We start from the raw sequence: 25848 nt of genomic DNA, 5'->3' as shown, positions 1-25848 counted from the left end.
TGCACAGGTGCACACATACAATTACCTGTTAGGTGGGGCCTGGGGTATTTAAGTTGTCATATAGGCAGAAGGGCAGTGGCAAATCTAACTTTAGTTGTTGCAGAGAATGTAATTAAAATATTTATTCCTCACAGGCAATCTGAGTACAACAACATATGATCTTGGGTCTCTGCAGCTCTGAAATAAAGGAAACATATATTCCTGACCACTAGAGAGAGGCCCAACATCTAGAAATGCATTGGTTGTGTACTGTTTGGCAATTATAATACCACCAGGTCATTCTTCAGTGGTTTCCAGGTGATGATAAGTATTCAGAGATCCACTGTCTTCTGAGGGATTTCGGCATGAAAGAAATGAGAATCAGGAACTTCTCCTTAAAAGTAATGTTTAAGGAATCAAGCAATGCTAGTATATTAGTCCATTTTCACGTTGCTGATAAAGCCATATTTGAGACTGGGTATTATACAGAAAAAAGGGCTTAACAGACTTACAGTTCCATGTGGCTGGGGAAGCCTCACAATCATGGCAGAAGGCAAAAGGCACATATTACATGGATGTCAGCAGGCAAAGAGAGTTTGTGCAGGGAAACTCCCACTTTTAAATCCATCAGATCTCATGAGTCTTATTCACTATCATGAGAAAAGCAGGGAAAAGACCCACCCCCATGATTCAATTACTTCCCACCAGGTTCCTCGTGGAATTGTAGGAGTTATAATTCAAGGTGAGATTTGGGTGGGAACACAGCTAAACCATACCAGCTAGTGACCTCTCTCTCTTTTTTGCCTCTAATTTTACACATCCACATCAGTAATCTTAGGATAATGAGCCTCAACAAGGTCAGGAGAGAGGCAGAATACCATAGCTGTTACCCTTAGGCCCTAGATTCAAATTACTTGGGTTTAGAGTCTGGCTCTAATCACGTCTGTGGCTTTGGGCAACAGTCTTAATATCTCCAATTTAAGACATTAAACACTGTGATTCTCCTATATATGAAATAGAGATAATGATCATATTGGTGTAAGGAATTAAATGACAGAGCATGTGTGCCAAAATTTTAGTATAGTGGCTATAGCTGTAGGATGTGCTCAATAACGATATCTGTTTGTAGTTATATTTTTAAAACAAGCATAAATAAAAGTTTTCCTCTAGAAACCATATAATATCTTTCTGAATATGGCAGTCATTTTAAAAATATTAAAAATTATGCAATTCCATGAGAAACCCTTGCCTCTAGGAATAATGTATGAGTAAAACCTTTTTTTATTCTTGCAAAGAAATATTGAACAAACATTTAGTTTAAATGATGAAGTATATTTAATAGCTTACTTAAATAAAAAATGACACTGTAGATGAACCAAATACAACCTGTTTCCACTTTCAAAAATGAATTAGGTATGTGATCATTCATTTCACAGTGACTCATAACATATATAAGGTATGCAAGCATACTGTTATGTTCTAGATATCAAAGGTTGAATTTTCAAAGTATCTGCCTTCAGGCAGATCATGACATCATGGGAAGGCAAGTAGGTTGTAACATGTACAATACATCCTCACTTCACGTTATTAATAGGTTCTTGAAAACTGCTACCTTAAGCAAATTGACTATAATGAAACAGATTTTTTTCTCATCATTACAATTAAACCACATTATTTGAGGGCCTATGGTATGTCATTTCATTTAAAGTCACAGATTCCAAGAACCTATCAACAATTTGAAGTGAGGACTGATGCCTCTCTAATGGAGGTAGGACAAATGAAGGCAGGTTGCCACTCATGGCCTTGAGGATTAGGTTCTGCCCCATCATAATGGCAATGGTGTCCCTGGAATGATGTAGAGTGCAGCATACAGTGCAGCACACAGGACCCAAGCATGGCATTTAATGTGGGGCTGTTATTTGACCTTAGTGTTACAGAATTAAGAATATCTTGTAAAGTCGAATAATGTATGCAATTCAATTCAATAAACATACATTTAGCATCTTCTACATGCCAGTAGGTGCTTTGAATAATAGTGAGGTAATATAAATGCCAATAGACTGAATACAGAGTACAGATAACAATTACTTTTGATTAAAAAATTAAGTGAAAAAAAGGAAATCATAAAAGTATTTAAAGAAAAAATAAGAGAATTATTATATCTCCTCAGAATAGGAAAAGCCTTTCTAACACAGATCCAAAATTCACATAAGAGAAAATAAATTCAAACACATAAAGATGTTTTATGATGCCTGTATGGGGAAAAATTAGTATAAAAATAATTGTTGAGTTAGGAAAAACAGTTGCTAATCTTATTACAGATGAAGAGCTCATATCCCTAAACGTTCATGGTTCCTAAGAAATCAAGACAAACTTGTAAAGAAGGTTCACAGAAAATAAATACAAATTACCCCTAAACAATGGGAAAATGCTTATTCACTATGGTAATAGGAAAAATATAAATAAAAAAAATTCACTGAAGTGTATTTTTCATGTATTCAGACAGGCAAAATTCAAAAGTTGTACAATACCTAATGCTTAGGTAAATCTGTACAATTCTCCTAGAGGACAATTTGACAATTAAATGTATATACGCTTCACCCAGCAATTTCACTTCTGGGAATTTTTCTCACAGATGGCCTTCCATAAGTGCAAAGTAATCTATGTACAAAGTTACTCATTGCAGCAGTGCTTTTAATAGCAAAAGGTTGGAAACAACCCAAAAGACCATCACCAGGGCACTGATTAATAAAATCATAGTACATTCCTGCAATGGGCTATTACACAGCTGTAAATTTATAAAAGGAAATGGCTCTGTATACTACCACTATGCCAAACTCTCTAAAATATATTAAGTGAAAAAAGAAAGATGCATAACAGTTTGTATAATGTGCTTCATATGTGAAAGGAAGAGGAAAAAATAAAACTATGTATTTATATTTGCATGAAACAACTTTAGAAGGACATATATACAACTAGCAAAAATTATTAACCATGATAGTGGGTAATGGAAACTGAACAAATGGGAAAAAGTTAGATGCTGAACTTCCTACTGTAGAGATTTGAAAATTTTTAATTTCTAACCCATGTAAAACTGTGTTGCCCATTCAAAAATATAAACAACTTAATACATATTTTTAAAGGAAATATCAGTGTATCCTCTTTAGAGAAAGTGAACCAACAGATATTGATTACCTGTTTTTTGTCAATTATTTTGCTAGGCTGTGTGCATGTGTTATATAATTATATATATTTCATTTACGTTATGTGTTATTTAAATGTTAATAAAAACTTTACAAGATAAGTAACACCCACGGTTTACAGACCAGATAATTGAGTCTTAGAGAGATTAAGATGTCTAGGTTTGTCCAACTAATAATGGTAATAGCTAACCCTTATACAAACTTAACCATGTGCCAGGTACTGCTAAAATTACTTAATATAGATTAATTAAATCCTTAAACAATTCAATGGGACAGCTACTAATATTTGCCCCCATTTCACACAGAGGAAACAAACATACATATAAGGGTCAGTCATGTGTCCCTGATCCCACACTGAAAAAGTGGCAACTTAAGTGTTCAAGCCTTAGGAATCTAGCTCTCTACAGTCCGTATTCTTAACCACTTTGCTATTATCTCAGTAATTCTACCAGTAAATCCCACTATTTTCCTTTGTAGCATGTTTTATTTATGTGTCAAAAAGTGAGCAGTGAAAAATTACCATCATTAGTATACAATACAATTTTTTTAAAAAACTGAAATCATGAAGAGCCACATGGACACAGAAATAGTAAGCTGTTCCCAATCAGCGGGGGGACAAATTCTCTTAAAATTCATAGTGATTCTTTTTGAATGCAGTGTGCTATGAGTTGGTGAGGAACTGGACTAGGGATTAAAGGGCCTGGGTTCCTAGAGCAATTTTGTCACTATGTGGCAGGTTGGTTCTTTTCTTTGTTCCTGCTTCCTCAAATGGAAACAATCTTTTTTGTCTGTCACTACCTGACATGCCACAGTTTCGAGTTCTGTAAGAGCAGCAACTATGCCCAAAATCTGACACCACAGAAACTTTTCCAGTGAATTTTTCTAGAATGTCCCCAAAAGGGCTGTAGCACCTTTAGGAAATCAAGTATAAAGGCATGTGGTCAGGAACTACCTGGTTCCTTAAACTGCTAAACGGTGAATTTTTACTCCATTCTCACTAGAATTATTTCTAAGAGATTAGAACAGTGTAAAAGGTCAAAGCTGAGCCAGCCATCAGCAAAGGACTGAGCTGTAACTCTGTGTCCAGATGGGAGAAAAAGCTGTGAATTCATCCTCCTGAGCTCTGCATTTTTGTTCTCTGCCAAATGACCTTACTGAAGAAAGACGTACGCCACTTAAGAGCTCAGGCTTAGAATACTATATCCCATGTAACTTCTGTTGGGTTTTTACAATATTAAAATACACTCTAATTTTAAATTTAGAACAGCAAAGGAAACATACCAACATACATTTTAGATGTTTGGAATTATTTAACTATATATTTACAAACCATGGAATTCATGGTTTCATTTTATTATAGAGTATTTTAATTAAATCCTCAGATCTAAAGATTTGAATGATTGTTCCAGCCAGCTGCCAAATTGTAACTGACACATATAGAGATAAGAGTTTAAAACGGGATTGCATGGTCACAGCCAAAGCTTAATGTCTGCTGCAGAGCAGGATGCAGGGTGCTGAATACCGCCATCTCAGCAGACTATAGCTTAACTGCCAAGGCCTGACAGAAAGACTGATTTTCTTTAAAGGCAGCTGAATGTTTTAGGAAATTGTATTGAATTTGTAAAATATCTACAACATCTTTTCATTTGAGTTATGAATCTTTATTTGAGAACTTTATTTTGAATACATTCAAAAAGAGGACCTGATATATAGGTATAAAACACTTCAGAATGTATTCTAAAGCACTGTTGCAAGGAATTTTTGGAAGCCTGTGAATCTATACCCACCATTTAAAAACAAAGAATTGTCATTTACCCTGAAAGTGTTCTCTAAATCAAATAAATAGGTGACTTTATTTCATAAAGTTTCAAGCATCAAATGACAGACATTGAAAGTGCAAAAAGATGTCTTTGCAGCATTTTATAATTTTAAGAGTTAAACTATGCCTTTATGGTCACCAGTAGTTACAATGTGCCTAAAAACATCAACCAGGACAATCATATCAGTCATTAGAAGAACAGGATATTAGCTGTTAGACCTTTTATAAACAGGAAAAGAAAAGAGAGGAGTGAATATGAGAAAACATGCCCAATATAATCTGTTCAAATCTTGATTTTAATATTTATGTGACTTTAACAAAAATATTTAGCTCTTATCTGAAATATTTTTTAAATCATCTCTACGTCTCCAAGCTATGCTGGCTAAATTAAATGTGTAAGCAATACACATGGCGTCTGGCACTCAGATGACAATCAACAGACAGTGGCTGAATCTTGAAACTTGACACATTTATCTTGTATTTACCATACACCCTTTCTACAGCATGAGCGTAGAATAAGTTTCCTTTTTTTAAGCGATCAAAACTAATTTTCCAAGTTTGTTTTGTTTTGTTTTGTTTTTTTGAGACGGAGTTTAGCTCTAGTCGCCCAGGATGGAGTTCAGTGGCTCAATCTCGGCTCACTGCAACCTCCGCCTCCCAGGTTCAAGCGATTCTCCTGCCTCGGCTTCCCAAGTAGCTGGGATTACAGACACCCGCCACCACGCCCAGCTAATTTTTTGTATTTTTAGTAGAGATGGGGTTTCGCCATGTAGGGCAGACTGGTCTTGAACTCATTTTCCAAGTTTTAAATGAAATAACTTTTTGCACAAATCCACAAGAATAATAACATTTGTTATTATTCTTAAAATAAGATGTCCAATATAGTACCACCTGGACATAGGGTGACAACAGAAATCCCACCATTTGTATTTCCACAGAGCAGTAAGTCTGGTGTTTTGTCAGACACTTTCTTGCTTGTTCTAACAGACTAATTTGTCCACATTTATCAGTGGTGTACTAATTGTATTTGTTTTGAGTCTTTATGTATTTATAGATTTTTTTGTCTTTGCTTCCCTTTCTGTTTGCTGCATTAATATGATGCAGTAATCCTAGGCCCAAACTTTCATTTTAGAGGGCCAGTCACAAGATTTAAACTGGCAGGGAGAGTATATTAGTTATGTACATAAAACCATACGTTCCCGCAACCCTGGAAGTCAGCTTTACTAGCAATAAAGCTGACATGTTGATGGCCATCTGACTGACTCTCATATGGTTCTGAATTCAACAAAGAAGATGGTTGCTATTTACAGCCATTGCCCTACTGAGAAACATTTGTTCTACATGTAGGTGGATGCATGATGTCATCCATCAGTGTGTGAAAGAAGTGAGGAAGAGGTCTCCCCACTTTTCTCATAAGATAGAAATTGTTGCTATATATTCATCAGCCTGTTTCATTATGTCATAATTACTTAGAGGATCAGGGCAGAGTATAAACATAGCTCTTGGGTCACAGTTTTTGGCTATTATATAAAAAAAAGCCATATACAGAAGGGTTTCAACTAAAGGTGGAAAAGCTTACTGGACTCAGAGTTATCCAGAAATTAGATAGCTTATTACACAACAAGTGGAGAGTTTCCTGTCATGGAAGAGAACAGAATATCCACTAATTGATAAAAATGAGATTTAAAAAAATCAGCTGCCAGATGGGTGGCTAGTTTTTAAGCTTCCTTCCAACAATATAATCTTAAGATTATAATTTTTAAATAATCACTTTTTTCTCTTTCTAGACTAATGTCTGTCTTAACTCCTTCATATCTCTTTAGTCATTCAAAACTAACATTTCAGAAAAAGTATAGATGTTCTTATTAATAAACCAGCACATAACATAAAACTCAAATACCAGCAAGTACAATGCACAAATTTGAAATGAATTTCCTTAAGAAAGCTGATGATGACAGTGATTAAACCAATTGCAATATGATTTTTCAGAAAAAAATATAAAAAGTAGACCTCAAAATAACAAGGCCTCTTTGAGCAGTACTCATAATAATTGGCTAAATGTCTTTTTTCAATGGTTCAGAGTTTTTTACTTATTAACACATACATTCCACAGAAAAGGCACAAATGCACATATATTCAGTTTTCTTTCTTTCTGAAAGTAACTAATTGGAACAAAGCTGATCAATTCATCTGACAGTAGTAGTTATCTTACAGAAAGATGGAGAAACTGGTACACTTTCCTACAGAAAGATGAAGATACAGGAGATACTGGGATACCTCCAGAACACTGTGTATATTGCCATCTCTTTAAAAATTTACTAAGTAAAATTATTGTTTTATATTGCTGATGACTTAGAATCTCACCAGGTGTCTGACTCAATGTTAATAAGGCAATGTAGCCCATTTAGGACTCATATTTGAATTTATAATTGCATATTCTTCTTGCTTTCTTTCCCCACTCTTTATCTCTCTGGCAGGATAGTTTCCTGATTTTTTTCAATAAACTATAAAGAAAATCACATAGAAAACTGAAAATTCTACTCCATGATTTTGACAAATAATTTTTATAATATTTTACATTAAATGATCTTACGAGAGTTAAAATATCTCATATTTTTTGTCATTTGGATAGAGATTTAATTGATTGCCATGAGTATTCAAGCTCATGTTATAGCTTGATTAGTAACTCTCCACAGTGCTAAGATTGATAAAAATCTAAAGTCTTACAAATTTTTTGAAACTGTTTTTGTTTCATAAATATTGGAAAAGGAAAGAATGAACAAGTGATATTGGGTCAACATGGATAGAGTTGAGAGAAATATTAGATCAATGTTTTTATAACACACCAAAATATGTGCCAGAAATCTTTACAATATAAATTTTTACAACCAATTTTAAAAGTAAAAACTATTTAAAAATTAAAATGTTTACACATCAAAACAATATAAAATGTAGAGATAAAGAGCAAAATGTTAAATAAACATGACAATGTTAATATATAAAGAATTCGATAAGTCAATAAGACAAAGACAAAATGGCAAAAGAAATAAACATATATAAACAAATAGCCAATAAATAAATGTTCACCATTACTTATAATCAAAGAAATAAAATTAAAGTATCTACAATATAGCAATTGTTTTTAATGAAATTACTAAAGATGTTTAGAAAAAGTCATAGAAAATACCAAAATATTTATTCAGTGCACTGGAAGAAACTTTGTTAATATAATTCAAATAATAATCACGTTTACTCTTTTATTCTGTAATTGTGTTACTAGGAAAATATTGTGTAAATAATTAGGCAATGAGAAGGTATAAAGGTGCTCATCAAAATACAAATTAACTTTTTTAAAAAAAAATTTTTTTTAAAAACATTTTTTTAAATAAAATAATATATTCCAGTCACTAGGGGTAAACGTTATTACTCGGAGACTGTCACAATTATGGATCTTATAGCTTAGCTTAGCTGGGAGTAAATGTCATAATTACAGAGATCATACAGGTGCAATGAGATCTTAGAACCTAGATTTCTGACCTAGATAAAGTGAACAAGAGAAGAATTTCTTGAGAAGGTGGCATAGAAGCTGAATCCTGGAAGATGAATGGTAAACTGGTAAATGAAGAAAGGATAGCGAGGAAAAAGAATAAGCCAGTCAATAAAATTTGCATTTGCAAGGGAATTGCAGCAGGGAAAAAGCATAATACATTGAAAAAAGTATGATGTGATTTTAAGCTAGGATCATATAAAGATTGGGTAAACCAAGTTGAATTGTTCATATTTAAATACAATGGAGAGTAACAGAAATCCTTTGAGTAGAAGCATGGCAAACTAATTTATTCTTGCAACAATGTTTTATTCAGCATCTACTGTATGTAAGGCCCTGTAAACTAAAGATTCATGGTCTCCACTTTTAGGAAATTTATAGTGCAATGGTCAGATGATTGTTTTCAAAAATAATCCTCATTTCAGGATAGAGAACAGACTGAATAAAAGTGAGAATTAATGTAGAGAGAAATTTTAAACATCTTTGTAATATCCCAACTGTTAGAAGAAAAACTTTAGACAAATTAAACTGAACATAGTTTATTTGAGCAAAGAATGATTCATGAATCAGGCAGCACTCAAAACTAGAAAAGGTTCAAAGAGCTCCACCTTAGCAGCATGAACAGTGGGCTTTTATAGGCTAAACAAGGAATCAAAGTAAGAAATTATTTAATTGGCTATATCTAGGCATTAACCTTATTTGCATATGAATATGGTCTGGTAAAAAGTCCCAAGTTGGGGATTTGTTGGCTGTTGTTTATTAGTAGAAAGTTTAACTTTGTTTTATTGTTTACATTGAATTGGGTTTTGGTTTGCTTATCTAATGCACTGGAGCCATCTCAGCCTAATGGCCTCCTCAACAATTCTTTTTTTTTTTTTTTTTTTTGAAACAGAGTCTCGCTCTGTCACCCAGGCTGGATTGCAGTGGCATGATCTCAGTTCTCCAGCCTCAGGTTCCTGAATAGCTGGGATTACAGGCACGTACCACTACGCCCAGCTAATTTTTGTATTTTTGGTAGAAATGGGGTATTGCCATCTTGGCCAGGCTGGTCTCGAACTCCTGACCTCAAGTGATCTGCCAGCCTCGGCCTCCCAAAAAATTTTTTACCACATCTGAGAGATGATGGTTTCCTGACCTTGAAAAAAGTGGCAGTGAAATAAATTAAAACACCCAAATTTCCAATAAATAGGTTGGGAAAATATATTTATTCAGCTATTATAAGGTATATTTTAGATGAATATCTGTTGACATGGAAAGATATTCATAATATATCATGGATCTAAAAAGAAGTTATAAATCATGTGTATATTATAATCTCATGTTTTAAAAATATTTTAATTCTTTTAATTATCTACTGTTGTATAAAAAAATCCCAAAATGGCTACTTTAAAAAATCTCCATTTTATTATATTTAATAATGTTGTGGGTCAAGAAATAGGGCAGTGCTAAACTGGGCAACTCTTTTGCTCCATGTAGTGTTAACTTAGGTCACTTGGTGGTATTTAGTTAGAAGATAGGCTTGTCTGAAGTATTCAGAGGGGCTTAACTCAAATATTGGCACATTGGTAGGGATAGCCAAGAAAGCTAGTTTCATCTGTGACTGCTGAACTGGGCAACTAGACAAATCCTTTCTAGCCTGGCAGTCTCAAAGTAGTTTGACTTCTCACAAAGCCACTTAGAGATTCCAGAAAAGATGTTCTAAGTAAGACACAGAATGTGGAAGCTGCCACTCTCATAAGACACAGTATTACCATCTGTCCCAAATGTTCTGGGTCATCACAGTCATCAAACCCGCCCAGGTTGAAGAGAGGAATTGTAGACACCGCTTGCCCTGTACACATGCACATACACCTCTATGGAAGGAAAGTTTTTAAAATACTGTGACTGTCTTTAATTAGCCATAGGCTTCTCTCTGACTGCAAATTATTTTTTCCTCCATGTCAAATACACTCATCTCCTCCTGTGACCCCCAATGTCTCCTCCCATTATAGTATTTGTTCAAATTCCTTGATCTTGTCACCTAAATCACATCCAGAAGAAGATGAGCCTTCTCAGGTTTGCTTCCTCAGGTAAAGCATCTCTCATTCTGAATATATGTGAAGCAAATAATTTGTCCTCCACACACATAACATTCAATGGTGAGACTTAGACAGAAAAACCAATATAAAAAATCCCAATAAAAGAAATTTGGAAATGGAAGGTACACAATAGTAACAAGTCCATGACATTTCTGAAATCTAATCAGGCACATGACTCCTACTCTTTGATTAAGGCCCAGTACTAATCTCTAGGATAATTCTTGATAGTACCCTCTGAGCTCTTGTTTCTGCCCTCTGGTTCATTTATCACATGCATTCGAAATGCTATAGTCATAACTGTGTAGCTTCTCAGCCTGCCTTGTCTTTACAGAAATTTGGAGGTCCTAAGACCCCTTTTCATTTTGCACTGTCTCTGTCACATTCAATCTAAGCTGTTTTAATTCTTTTAGAACCACGAGGGTTCCTTGTGCATCAAATTACAATTCACTCTACTAAACAAATTCTGAGACAGGCCCTTCTCTACCTTGAGCTAATGGTCAGAATCCTACAGGAAAATGTTCTTAAGATTCTTCTAAGTCATTAGCGTATTGGACATACTGGTAGCCTTGTCTAAGACTTGTAGACCCTTTCTCATCCTATCAGAGATGATGTCTAAGAGGAGGTACTAAGAATTTTTGAATCCTACTGTGCTGGCCCTTAAATTTTTCTGATATATCAACAAAAGTGTACAACATGTAATTTTTAACCTTAGGCCATGCTTAATGGTAGCTGTTCTACATTTCATTTTTGCCCTAATAGCATTCAAAATTGAGATTCTCTTGGTGGGAGAGACCAAAGATGAGAAACAGTTTTATTTTCAAAACTGGCACCCATATATTTTCTCTGAATTCTACTTAAAAATCGAACAGCTTCTCCTTTCATTTATTGCATTCTTCTCTTTTATCATAGGCAACCGGAAGTCAAATCCCTGCCTTGGCCAGATCATTAAGTGACCTTTTTATTTCCCATTTTACTGCTGGAGACATCTGGTACCCTTTCTCTAGCCTCCAGCAGCATTTCCCCACTCTTTTTAATGTCCTTACTAACCTTTTCTATGATGCCCTTCCAGCTCCTATCTGCCACTCCATCACAAAAATAAAGTCACAAGTTTTAGGCAGCACCCTACTTCTAGATGCTAAATTTTATTTTGGCCTTTTATTGCTACATACATAGTTCCTTAACATTAATGGATTAAACCAAATATCTTATCATCTCATGATTTTATGGTTCATCTCATGATTTTACGGTTCAGAAATTTAGACAGAGAAACTAATTTATTCTTTGTGGCATTGAATTGGTCACTTATTAGTGTTCAACTGTAGATAGGCAAATTTGGAGAATCCAAGAAGGTACCCCTTACATACCTGGCATTTTTTCAAGAATGGCTGAATGACTGAGCTCACTCCTCCAGTCAACCAGAATGGCTACATTTGGCCTTTCTAGCGCTGCGTTCTGAGAGTAATTAGAGTTCTTTCATGGTAACACAAACATTAAAAGTATTAAGTACCAATCTCTCTTTGAGGCCAGAAACTATATGTAACCATGTTTACTTATTCTACTGGCCAAAGTACTCAAAAGCCTGCCCAGCTGCAAGGAGAGGAGATATATGTTTCTACTATAAAATAAGAAATTGGAAAAGCCTACTCAATTCTTGCCACTTACCCCAAAATGTAGGGTAAACCTGCAGGCTCCACTTTCTCTTCTCCTGACCAGCCCAATTATTTGTTTAAGCTCTGAAATTATATACTTGCTCAGAACCAGTAGATGCCTGAAGCTTCCATTTAACATTGTTCTAAGATAAACAAGAAGAAGACTGATTTTGTCTCAAGTCTCTTATTTTTATCATATCTAATTATCCCATTCCTCTTGAAAATGATTGACCTCAATAGAGTCCCAATTTTTGTTTTTGTTTTTTGTTTTTGTTGTTAATTAGGGGAAACAACCATATAAGAAAGTAAAGCCCATTTATTTTCATTTCCTTTTTCAGCCTTAGAGGGAACTGTTTTCACATGTTCAGTCACTTGTCCTCTGCTTTTCTAGTTCCTTACATCATGACAGAAACTCTTTCTTACTAAACTTTTTAAGCTTCACATTCATCAGTCTGTAACATCCATTACAAATATTTATTTAAAAAATACTCTTTTAGTCACAAATTTGAATTATTAAAGACAAACAATCATTATCTCCTGAGCCTCCTTTTTTGTTCATTTAATCAATGATTCATGTAACAGGTATTTAGCGAGCCTATACCATGTTCTTGGTATTGGGGAAACAATAACGTGTAAAACAGATATATTTCCTCTATTTCTACAAAAGTGGTTAGAGACAAGAGTTTAAACATGCAATTATAATCAATCGAGACTTAACAATGATGAAGAAGACTCAATGCAGAGCATAATAAGGTCATCCAATTGAGTCTAGAGAATAAAAGAAGATTTAACAGCAGAACAAACATCCCAGCTGAGACTAGGGAAGTAAACCAGACAAGATTCAGCAAGAAAAAAGAGGAACCATTTCAGGCAATGGCGATACCATCTTTCAGGTTCTAACGGTGTGAGACAGCATAGAATACCTGAGAAACTTGAAAAGGAAAGTTTTGAGAGGGGAGAGAAGAGAGTAAAGGGACATAGGAGGATTAGATCAGAAATCATTTTACAAAATACGGCAATGAATTTAGACTTTATAATAAGAATTACAATATAATTCATGAAGGTATTTAAACCAGGCTAATTGTCATTATCAGAATTGTGCTAAGAAAATTATCCTGGTTGCAACGTGATGAATTATTTGGAAAGGAAAAATATTGGATATAGGTATTCTGCTTCTGAAGCTATGGTGATACTTGATTAGAGGCAAACATTGGCAATGAGAACAATGAATGGATTATGGAGCTATTTAGGAGGCGTTGTTGAGGGTTGATTGAGTTAGCAGAAAAATTGCAATAAAAGTACTAATAGTTAATAAGAGTAGAACAATGATAATGTATCACACACTGTTCTAGGCCTTTTATCCATATTATTTTATTTAATATTTACAATAACTGAATGGGATAGGTAACAATATCTTTTCTATTTTACATATAGGGAAACTGATTCATAGAAAGATTATAGAAACATTACAGAAGGAGCATGACTAACAAGTAAATGGTCTAGAATTAGACATTATGTGGTCTAAATCCAGGGTTTGAACCACACTATTAAGATGGCTAAAATAATACTATAATTGCACATTGGGGTGTAGGGAGTTTGACCTAATTTAAAAATATTTAGAGAAAAAACAGCCAGCTACAAGGTCTGTGCCTGATATAATGAAATCAACAATACAGGACATTTTGACAACTGGGGAAATGTGAATATAGACTTGATATTCTAAGAAAATCTATTGAAGTATAATAGAATCATTATCTAAAAGAGGATAGATTACAAAAGAGTAGATACACTACGATCTTTGTGACAAAAATACATATACATTTATGTAGATACATAGATAACTATCTGGAATAATATAATTTTAGGTGTTAACAATAGTAATCTATAGATTGTGGAAATCTGATATTTTTATTTTACTTTACTGTTTTTTCTGTATTTTCTAACTGTCCAGAGTATATCTAAATTGCTTTGTAATCTTAAAAATTAAAAATAAACATAATAAAAGGCAAAATTATAATTTAAAAGACAACACGTGATATCGAAGCCAATTATTATGTTAATTCAACTTTATATCAATTGTTCCATAGAGTACCAAAGAGAGAGATGTGCCCAGATAAATAATCAGTATAGCACTATGTCACTTTATATTGACCAGTGGCTCTGCCTTAATGGCTCTAAAGGAGAACTCTAATACAGAGTTGCAGGTTTGAATTTCTAATAACAAGACATAGAGATTACATTTCAGAGATGTATTAAAGAGTGCTCTCAGAATTAAAACCAGGGGAAGGAAAGGAAAGTTAGGAAAATGAAAGGAAAGGGGTAGGAAGCAAGTAGGAATGAGCAGAAAAAGAAGTTGCGCTGTGATGTATTCTCAGGGTGAGACATCCAACTATACGGAGAATTTTAAAATTTAGTGACCTCTCAGGAATGTCCTGAGTTTAGATGAGAATCAGGTCATTATAACCTCCCATTGATTATTCACTGGCTATGGGTCATCCTAAGAAGTGGGCATGATACTGAGTGAGTATCTTGAGCTGAGGCAGTTATCCAAGGGAACCAATAGCTGAAGGCCAGCAACACTCAGAGATGAAGTAATAAATTCTTGATTCCTCGAGAAGGATATGGGCAGTATTACAGTGCCTACAACAAGGGTATACTCAGAACACTACCTTTAGCTAAGTGGTTTCTTTGATCTAATTTCAACCCTGAACATGAGAATATATGACTGTACAACTTGAGGGCCATATGAAGAGTAACAAAGGACAGAATGATGAGGGAGAGAGAGAGAGAGCATTCGCCCTATTCCATGACACATGAGTAAAGTGCAGCTTGGCCCAAAAAAGAAGACATAGAATCAACTTAAATGGACAACAGAAATAAGTCCAGGCCCAAAGCACATTAAAGTTTATCCCTTGGAAAGCTCTATATCTGAAATAATCAAGCTCAATTTGTTGTTAGCTACCCTTGGCCATAACTCATGCAAGGAACTGTAAGAAAACTCTGTGTGGGGTGGAGGAGGTGGCATGAGGAGGATAAGAGGAAGAGGCCTTCTTTACCTTTCCAAATTAATGGTTAAATTCTACATGACTGTGATCTACTGGATGAAGGGGTAAAGAAAAGAGGCATCTTAAGGATAATGCCAATATTTTTCCTGAATGGTTGCAAATCAAAGAGGACATGACAGCTTATTCAATTAATTGTATGAAGATGATAGACTATCCATTTTGAAAAAATAGCAAAATGAGATGCATATCTCATATTACATATAGAAAATGAATTCTACACAGAGTAAATAACTAAACACTTAAAATCAATATGCAATTAAAAACTTTAATCACGTGAAACACACACACCCTTTTTGCCACACACTGCAGATGCCTAGCAATGACAGAAAAAAAGTAAAACTAAATAGATGCATGAGTATGCCAAGAATAAGAAGACAGCTGCACAGCTAAACAAAAAAATATGAGTAGGGTTGCCAGATAAAGTACAGGATGCCCAGTTAAATTTGAATTTCAGATAAAAAAACAAATGCCTTTTTGGTATAAGTAGATTCTATGCAATATTTAGGATATACTTATAACCAAAACATTATTTTTAGCACTTAATATTTAGTGCATTTAGTAAGTTTTTAATGTTTAGACTATTTTATTTACTAAATCTGGCAATAAAAATAAATGATTCTTCAAAGAAAAGAGAAAATAAGATTGGAAAAATTATGAAAGGAACTATTTACAAAACTTCACAGAGGTCAGGAAGAAAAGACTAATATTAAAGGTGGTATTCAACTAAAGTGTTTTACTCTAGAGATGGCATATACCAAGCACAGGAAAGTATCCAGGAGTATCCTCCACTTGACTATTGAAGTGCAGGGATGAGTACACAGGTGATTGTCTTTTATCATATCCCCTCTCTCTTTGGGCCAGTTTGCCAAGTAATTGATTGTCTGCCTTAAAGCAACAGCAGTGGAGACAGGAGCTTGGGTAACAGGAGCAAAGCTACACAAATCGTCTATGGACCTTTCACTCTTGTTTAAGAAATGGAGCATTAAAAGCCACTGTAGTCTAATGTATTTATCCTCACAAACAACAGTGGCAAAGATACAAGGTAAAATCAAACAAGAAATCTTAAATATAAGTGTGTATTAGTCCATTCTCACACTGCTATACTACCTGAGACTGGATAATACATAAACAAAAGAGGTTTAACTTACAGTTCTGCATGGCTGGGGAAACCTCAGGAAACTTACAATCATGGCAGAAGGTGAAGGGGAAGCAAGGCATGTCTTACATGGCAGCAGGAGACAGAACATGCACAGGGAAAACTGCCAGTTGGAAAACCATCAGATCTCGTGAGAACTCCCTCACTATCATGATTCCTCATTATCCAATCATTTCCCACTAGGTCCCTCCCTCAACACACAGGGATTACAATTTAAGATGAGAAGTGGGTGGGGACACAGAGCCAAATCATATCATTCTTCCCTGGCCCTTCCCAAATCTCATGTCCTTTTCAAATTTCAAAACCAACCATGCCTTCCCAAATAGTCTGCTAAACTCATTCCAGCATTAACCCAAAAGTCCAAGTTCAAAGTCCCATCTGAGACAAGACAAGTCCTTTCCACCTATAAGCCTGTAAAATCACAAACAAGTTAGTTACTTCCAAGATACAGTGGGGTTACAGGCATTGGGCAAATGTTCCTATTCCAAATGTGATAAATTGGCTAAAACAAAGGAGCCACAGGCCCCATTCAAGTCCAAAACCCAGTCAGGCAGTCATTAAATCTTAAAGCTCCAAAATCTCCTTCAACTCTATGTCTCACATCAAGGGCATGTTGATGCAAGGGGTTGGCTCTCAAGACCTTGGGCAGTTTCACCACTGTGGCTCTGCAGGGCACAGCCCCTTTGGCTGCTTTCACAGGCTGTCTTTGAGTGCCTGTGGCTTTTCCAGGCACATGGTGCAAGCTGTCAGTGGATCTACCATTCTGGGATCTGGAGGACAGTGGCCCTCTTCTCACAGCTCCACTAGGCAGTGTGCCCCAGTGGGGGTTCTGTGTGGGGACTCCAACTCCAACCCCACATTTTGCTTCCATACTGCCTTAACAGAGATTCTCCATGAGGGCTCTGACTCTGCAGCAGACTTCTGCCTGAACATCCAGGCATTTCCATACAACCTCTGAAATCTAGTCAGAGGCTCCCAACCTGCAGGCACAACAGTATGTAGAAGCTGCCAAGACTTGAGGCTTGCACTGTTTGAGGTCACAGCCTGAGCTGCACCTTGGCCCCTTTTAGCCATGGCTGGAGCTGGAGTGGCTGGGATGCAGGGCATCAAGTTCTGAGGCTGCACAGAAGAGTGGGGCCCTGGTCCCAGCATACGAAACCATTTTTTCCCTTCTAGGCTTCCGGGCCTGTGATGGGAGGGGCTGCCACAAAGATCTCTGACATGTGATGGATACATTTTCTCCATTGTCTTGGCTATTACATTCATCTCCTCACTACTTATGAAAATTTCTGCAGCAGGCTTGAATTTTTCCCCAGAAAATGAGGTTTTCTTTTCTACCAAATGGCCAGGCTGCAAATTTTTTAAACTTTTATGCTCTGCTTCCCTTTTAAACGTAAGTTCCAATTTCAACTCATCTTTTTGTGAATGCATGTAACTGTATTCTTTCAGGAAAAGCCAGGTCACATCTTGAGTGTTTTGCCACTTAGAAATTTCTTTTAGATACTCTAAATCATCTCTCTCAAGTTCAAAGTTCCAAAGATCTCTCAGGCAGGGCCACAGTGCTGCCAATCTTTTTGCTAAAGCATAGCAGGACTGACCTTTGTTCCAGCTCTCAATAAGTTCCTCATCTCCATTTGAGACCACCTCAGCCTGGACTTCATTGTCCATATTACAATCAGCATTTTGGTCAAAACCATTCAACAGTCTCTAGGAAGTTACAAACTTTCCCTCATCTTCCTTTCTTCTTCTGAGCCCTTCAAACTGTTCCAAACTCTGCCTGTTACTCCAGTTCTAAAGTCACTTCTACATTTTCAGGTTATCTTTATAGCAGTGCCTCACTCTATCAGTACCAATTCTCTGCATTAATTAATTCTCACATTCCTATAAAGATTATACCTGAGACTGATAATTCATAAATGCAAGAGATTTAATTACCTCACAGTTGTGCAAGGCTGGGAGGCCTCAGGAAACTTATAATCATGCCAGAAGGTGAAGGTGAAGCAAGGCATGTCTTACATGGCAGCAGGAGACAGACACATGGCGTACAGGGAAAACTGCCCCTTTGAAAACCATCAGTTCTTGTGGGAAGTCCCTCACTATCATGAAAACAGCATGAGGAAACCGCCCCCATGATCCAATCACCTCCCACCATGTCCCTACCTCGACACATGGGGATTACAATTTGAGATGTAATTTGGGTGGGGACACAGTACCAAACCATATCAAAGTGTGAGCTCTAAATAAAAAAAATCAGCAAATATATGCCGAAATTTAGGGCCATTAAGGAGAAACAAGCAGATTCAACAAGCAGAACTAGTACCTGTGGAGGAAAAAAAAGTTAATATAGGAGATGGAACAAAAAAATTCATAGTTACATAGTCATGCACCACATGAGTATGTTTCCATCCATGACAGACAGCTTATATATGGTGGTTCCATAAGATTATAATGGAGCTGAAGAATTTCTATCACCTACTGAAGTCACAGCCATTGTAACCTCATAACACAATGCATTACTCACATGTTTGTGGTGATGCTGGTGTAAGAAACCTACTGCACTGCCCGTTTTTAAAAAATATAGCATATACAATTATGAATAGTACATAATACTTAGCCAAAAAGCCATTCAGGGGATATAGTGAATTAAGATATTTTAGGTATGTAAACATTTACAATTCATACATAGCCCACCAAGTGAAAAAAATGAATGCAAGAGGAAGTGTCAAATGCACAGGTGACCAAATAAATTAGTAAAATATTATCACATATTTTGATTACTAATTCTTAACATCAATTTGTAAATAAAATTTCACATGAACATAGAGTACATATTTGCAGAAGACAGTGAATATAAATACTAGATTATTCAAAATATTGTTGAGGAATAAAGGCTAATTAAGTTAACCATTTAAGTTCAAGCACTAAAACACTAGATGAGAAATATAACTTGAAAACATCTAGAGAAAAAGAGAGATTGCATAACTTCTAACTCTGGGAAGAAATGAGTACAAAAATCAACCTCAAGCAAACAGGGTACATATGGGTATACTTAAAAAGCAAAAAAAAAATCATCTATTTGCTATATACTAGAAGTATATTAAAAATTCAGTGACATACTGGAGCAGACACTTGATGCTTCCATTTCCTGCCATTTTAATCCATGTCTAAGTTTGCCTGAAGCTGAAGTGGACAGTTCCCAGCACGATTTCTTACCATATCAAGTGCCTGAGATTTCTCCTTCTGTTCCTAAAGGTTTTCTCCAGCACCACTGGAGTGTGCTCAGTTTGTATCCAGGAAAGCCCCAAAGAGCTGAGAAGTCCATGTTCCCAGGTGCAACCCATAAACAATGAGGAACTAAATTTGATGGATAAGTATCCCCCACTTCCCATTTCTTTGGTGGGATGCTTGTGAGGTACCTCATATGGTTCCTGGTAAGACTGAGCCCCAGTTGCACACAGTGGTAACCTGCTTGTTAACACATCCTTTAATTGGCTTCTTCTCTTGCCTTGTTGACTTTCCCCACATGCTGTATGGTTCCTGAGATCACACCCCAGATAAAATACCAGCACCCAAGTCCTTTTCTTAGGGTCTGCTTTTAGGGGAACCCAAACCAAGACAGTTGTTATGAGAATTGGTATACTAATAACCCCTGGTGTGCTGTGACATCATAATTACTAAGACTTTCAGTGGTTGTAGATTGAAGTACAGGTGGCTTAAAAATATGGAAGTAAAAGTCATTAAAAGGATTGTGGAGTTGGCTGTTTTAGGTAGCTACCTCAGAATCCTTGAATAAGAGAATAATAGGCTCATGTTAGCCAACTCCAGACCTAGGGCTTGTTACTGAAAACCAGAAAACCTCAATGCCAATATTTAAAGAGCCCTAATCTCCTGTAATAATAAGGCAGTTTTACTAAGCAGGTATAGGGTTTGATTCCTAGAGTGGTAAAGCTACAAAAGAGATTGAGTACACACCCCAGAAACTCTCCTACACTAAAATCAGGGCCCTGCTTGGGAAAGAGTTAGAATCCAAAATCTAGAATGATGACATTTGGGTGCATATGCCTGGGAAACTTAAATCTTCAGATTCCTCTGAAAACCCCAGGCCAGCAGAAGCAGCCACCTTTCTATAGTACTGTGTCTACTGTTGCAAAGATATCACAAAAGCCACACTTCAGGCAAATGCATCATAAAATGATGCTTATCCTCCTTAATATACTCCCCTTCCTTCTCTTATGGTCTAGATCAATAATCAGAGACATGGCTCAGCATAGCTCACTCAGTTAACATAGCTCGGCATAGCAAAGCCCTGATATGAAGAAGAAAATAGATTATTTACCAAAACAAAGATCTACAGAATCTTACTAATGTATTTCAGTAGGGCCTAGAGTAACACATATACGTATAGGTCTTCAGGGTTAGAACAGAGGCACAGATTAAATACTCAGTAGGAAACATTTTGTTCATATGAGGGCTCACCCCTGTAACTCAGGATACGATAGCTTGATGAAGTTATATGCACTCAGTCCTAGTATACTTTCAGGATAGCTGTTTCAAACTCAGACACAAATATGTCCCTCATCAAATCAGGTTTTGGCAGAGCAATGAGAAAGGCATCAAAAGACCCAGGAAGTTGGGCATGTTAAAATGGATTTACTTCCCATTACTGGGTATATACCCAAAGGACTATAAATCATGCTGCTATAAAGACACATGCACACGTATTATTGTGGCACTATTCATAATAGCAAAGACTTGGATCCAACCCAAATGTCCAACAACGATAGACTGGATTAAGAAAATGTGGCACATATACACCATAGAATACTATGCAGCCATAAAAAATGATGAGTTCATGTCCTTTGTAGGGACATGGATGAAACTGGAAACCATCATTCTCAGTAAACTATTGCAAGGACAAAAAACCAAACACCGCATGTTCTCACTCATAGCTGGGAATTGAACAATGAGAACACATGGACACAGGAAGGGGAACATCACACTCCGGGGACTGTTGTGGGGTGGAGGGAGTGGGGGGACAGCATTAGGAGATATACCTAACGCTAAATGACGAGTTAATGGGTGCAGCACACCAACATGGCACATGGATACATACGTAACAAACCTGCACATTGTGCACATGTACCCTAAAACTTAAAGTATAATAATAATAATAATAAAATGGATTTACTATGTGAGACTAGCAAACCCACTGTGAAAAAAGGAAGTGGAAAGATAGGAAAGTAAATAAGCAAATAAGGAAGGAAGAAAGCAAGGCAGAACAGTACCCAGAACACAGTAGAAGCTCAATAAATATTTGGTGGCGAGTTGATGAAATACATAAATTAAAACCCAAAATAGTAGTACAAAAATGTGATAGGTTTTGATTATCATAATTAATAAGCTTGATCTTTAATGAGTGAAATGATGTTTTGTTTTCTTCCTAACATTTTCTCTTCTAATATATATAGCATAACAACAATATTGATCAAGCATTAGAAGACAGAATAAATCTCCACAATTTTAAGTAGCTCCTATCATACTGGCCACATTCACCGGATGCAATGCAGTGAAATTAGAATAGAAAAATCAAAAGAAAGCCCCCTTGACTCTAGAATTTTGTATTTAGAAATCAGTTAATATTCAAATAAATTTGATGATAATGAAGAAATAGAAGTATAATGACAATAAATTTAGTACTGAATTAACTATGTATGAAAATCTATCTAAAGTATTCAGAATACATTTTATAGTCTTCAATATATTTATTAGAGAAATTTTTTTATAAAATTATGCTGTTAAATAAAAATCTAAAAAAAGCAAAATTGCCTCAAAGGAAGTGAAAGAAAAAAATAGTAATAACCATAAATAAATAAAATTGAAGAAAAGATAAATTAATAAAACCAAACGCTACCCTTATTTGGAGAGGGTGCAGGATACCTATATAAGAGCTAAATCTTTGATAGGTACTATCAGAGAAGAAAAAAATGAGAGAATACACAATTACAAATATTGTTGAAGACATGTAAACTAGGTGTGGTAAAAAATAATATCTGAGAAGATTCAGAGTGTATTACTTTTAATTCTACAAATCTTTTAAATAATTCCTATTCAGGACTCTCTCAACCTCCTTCTTCTTTCCTATAGGTCCCTTTACTCACTTGAGATAAGAGGCACTTAGTTACGTCCTGCATATGGGCTCCTCTTTCAAGTAGTAAAGACTATTGGGTAAAACAGAGAAAAACAGTTGCTCCCCCATTCCCTTCCCACATCCAGGGGCTGATGTGCAATTCTGAGAAATCAGAGCATGAGAGTTAGCAGATTTACTGATAACTGTCTCCATGCAACCTTGTCCTTGTCCGACATAGCAATGGTCTCCTTTAAAATTTTTCTTCAAACCGCAATAAAACCAACACTACACTTTTAGCACACTTCCCATGACAACAGAGTCTGAACCTGATGGCAAGGAACTTAGATGCATAACATACAAGCAAAGGTTATGTTGTCATTTGGATTTTCTTATTTCCACACTGTTTGCTCATGATTAATAATAATAGCTACTTAAAAGTATTATTTGGTCTAAGCAAGATGAATATTTTTTGTACATGTGGTCTAAAACTAATACATCTGAAAACTGATCAAGAAATTCTGCTAACTTTGCTTATTAGCAACCTTAAAATTCTCCTAGAGCCTATTATTCTTTCAGTCTGAGTTTTTTTCAAGAACTTCTTTTGTTGAGTGTGTAACATAACCTAGGTTATAAATGCACACCTTCCTTAAAGGTATGCAGGAAAATAGGTCCAGGATCCCAGGACATCAGGAAGTCCACTTAATTCCAAGAACACTATTGTTTGAGGACATTACCTTACCTCTCCTCTCCATTACTTTCATTCTGTTTTGTTTATAAATGAATGTAATGGCTAATAACATTCTATATGACTCTCCCCGATGCAATTATTGTGCCTATTTGAGGTATCTGCTTACTCTGGTTTATTTTTCACAACATCATTTGTATTACTTTCTAGGACGTAGTCACTGAATTTTTAAATTCATAGAACTTTCTCAAGGCCTTGATTCAAATATAAGGACGACATTTTGGCTAAAATATCTGAAATATAAACTTAAGTCATAAAATGCAGTGTACCCAGGTCTAAAAATAATATTTATTACATAGGTATACTATAGTTTTTCAGTGCTTCTGTAGGTGTGGGTGCCTTATGGGAGAATCTGAATTTTGTCTTTATATGTTAATATATTATCAAAGGTTTCTACATGAACATGTATTATTTATATTTTGAGGTTAATATTATGTAGAAAAATAAATTAGAACATTTAAAGCTTAAGTGTTTCTTCTTTCTATACTTTTAAGAATGTTATTCTGAAATCACAGGTAATTACAATTATTGTTAATGTCAGAAAACATGAAGAAATAATAATTACAACAAAAGAGTATAATTTGCACAGACAAAAGGAACCATGGAAGTAACATTTTTTATCTTTCAGATGAGGAAACTCAGAAAAAGAGTGTATTGACTTGTTTCATGTTACATCTCTAGTTAATAGGATGGCTGAGAATGTAACCTCCTGAGTGTCATGTTTCTGTCCATTATCCTTACAAATGGTTTATGTTTCCCAGTTGTTTTGGCCCCATCATCCCTACCATATAATGAGATTTTTAAAGAACCAAGTATTCTAGTTTTATTACAATTCCCTATACAGCAGTGGCCTGAACACTAAGAATTCAATGCATGTCAACTTAATGAATATCTGTGATCCTGCAGAAAATAAAATGCTTTCTTAAGAGGTAAAAACATAAATACAAGAGTGCTGATAGTAGGATGGTTCAGAATTAACTACAAGCAATTCAGTATAAGACAATTTCACAGTAGTAATTCTTAGGTATTAAAGGCAATTACTTAAAAGTAAAGCCATTTCATAAACCACTAAGCATGGGGATAGAAAAAGATAGGATGATTTAATACAAGTCAAAAATGGTCTTGATGTGAATTCTGGTAGGCATTAGAGATTTCTTCTTTCCCAAATCAGCTGTTTTTATGTAACCCAGATTTCTGGTGAGGTTAGTTTGCTCTATGAGATCTAGATGAGATTCCTTTGCATCCCCACCTCATACCTGTGGATGTTCAATGTCCTGCCCAAAGCATAGGTAAATTCCCGCAAGCTTATATTATCAATGAATTAAACACAGCCAGAAATAAAAACCATTAGTGATGTAAATTGATGTGAGGCTTTGAAAAATACCTCTAATAGTGTAAAGATCTTCCCCTTAGCTATATGATACTACATAGAATAAATATTTGCCACACATTTTTTTTTCTGTCTCAAGCATCAAATCTGAGAGCTGTGAATTAATAGATTATATCCAACTCGGTCAGCAATAAGTTGTAAACTATGGCTATATAATTATAGAATATTGCTTATTTATAGAATGGAAATTTTAAATAAAAACATGAAGTGTTTCTTAATTTTTTAAAATTCATTTTCTTTTACATAAAGCATTCTCATATTCCTTGTAAGTTAGAAGCCTAGGATGTGTAATAAATTTTGTTAAGTGAGTAAACAGCCTTGGGCCAAGAAGAATCCAGTATGGTAAGAAGCCTCTCAATTCCCATCCCACATTCAAGTATCCAAAGATTTCCTCCTGAAGACTTGCAGACAATCCAAATGTATAACTGAAATCACTGAAGGATTTTATGTTACATTTTTGTTACACCTACCTCTCCCTCAAAAATAGTAAGTACCGATTATAATCAGACAGATTGACCGATTAGATGATGAGCTTTCTGAGAAAAATACACCTGCTGCTTCATTTCATGCTTAAAAAACAACAAAAAAAGAAGAAGAAATAAATTTCAAAGATTGTGATTAGTCAAACTCATAAAAATAAATACAAAAAAACAAACTTTCACCTCACATAAATTGTTTTAACAACTAAGCTAGATTTTACACAAAATTAAAATGCAAACTTCATATTTATTGGTCAGTATAATCATGTTAAATTCTTTTATAAAACTGCCGTGACTTGGTTAAGAATACTTGTTGATTGATCATGCTTCATCCCCCTTGTGATGTCAAAATAGAAACAGATAGTTGGGGTGGGCACCATCTTGCAACACCATCCTCAGAACTAATGGAGTAAAATTATTATCTCTACTTAGGTTATTTCAGGGTTTGAGCAAGGGTTCTCCAGAGAAACAGAACGTACAGCATATACAGATAAAAAGAAGTTTAGTAGGGGAATTGGCTAATGTGATCATGGAGGCTGAGAAGTCCCATGATAGGCTGTTTGTAAGCTGAAGAACAAGGAAAGTTGATAGCTGGCTCAGGTCAAGTCCCA

The sequence above is a fragment of the Nomascus leucogenys genome, chromosome 22a (assembly GCF_006542625.1).
Source record: "Nomascus leucogenys isolate Asia chromosome 22a, Asia_NLE_v1, whole genome shotgun sequence".
Lineage (NCBI taxonomy): Eukaryota > Metazoa > Chordata > Mammalia > Primates > Hylobatidae > Nomascus > Nomascus leucogenys.
The sequence above is the reverse complement of the archived record's forward strand: the minus strand, read 5'-3'. Positions refer to the sequence as shown.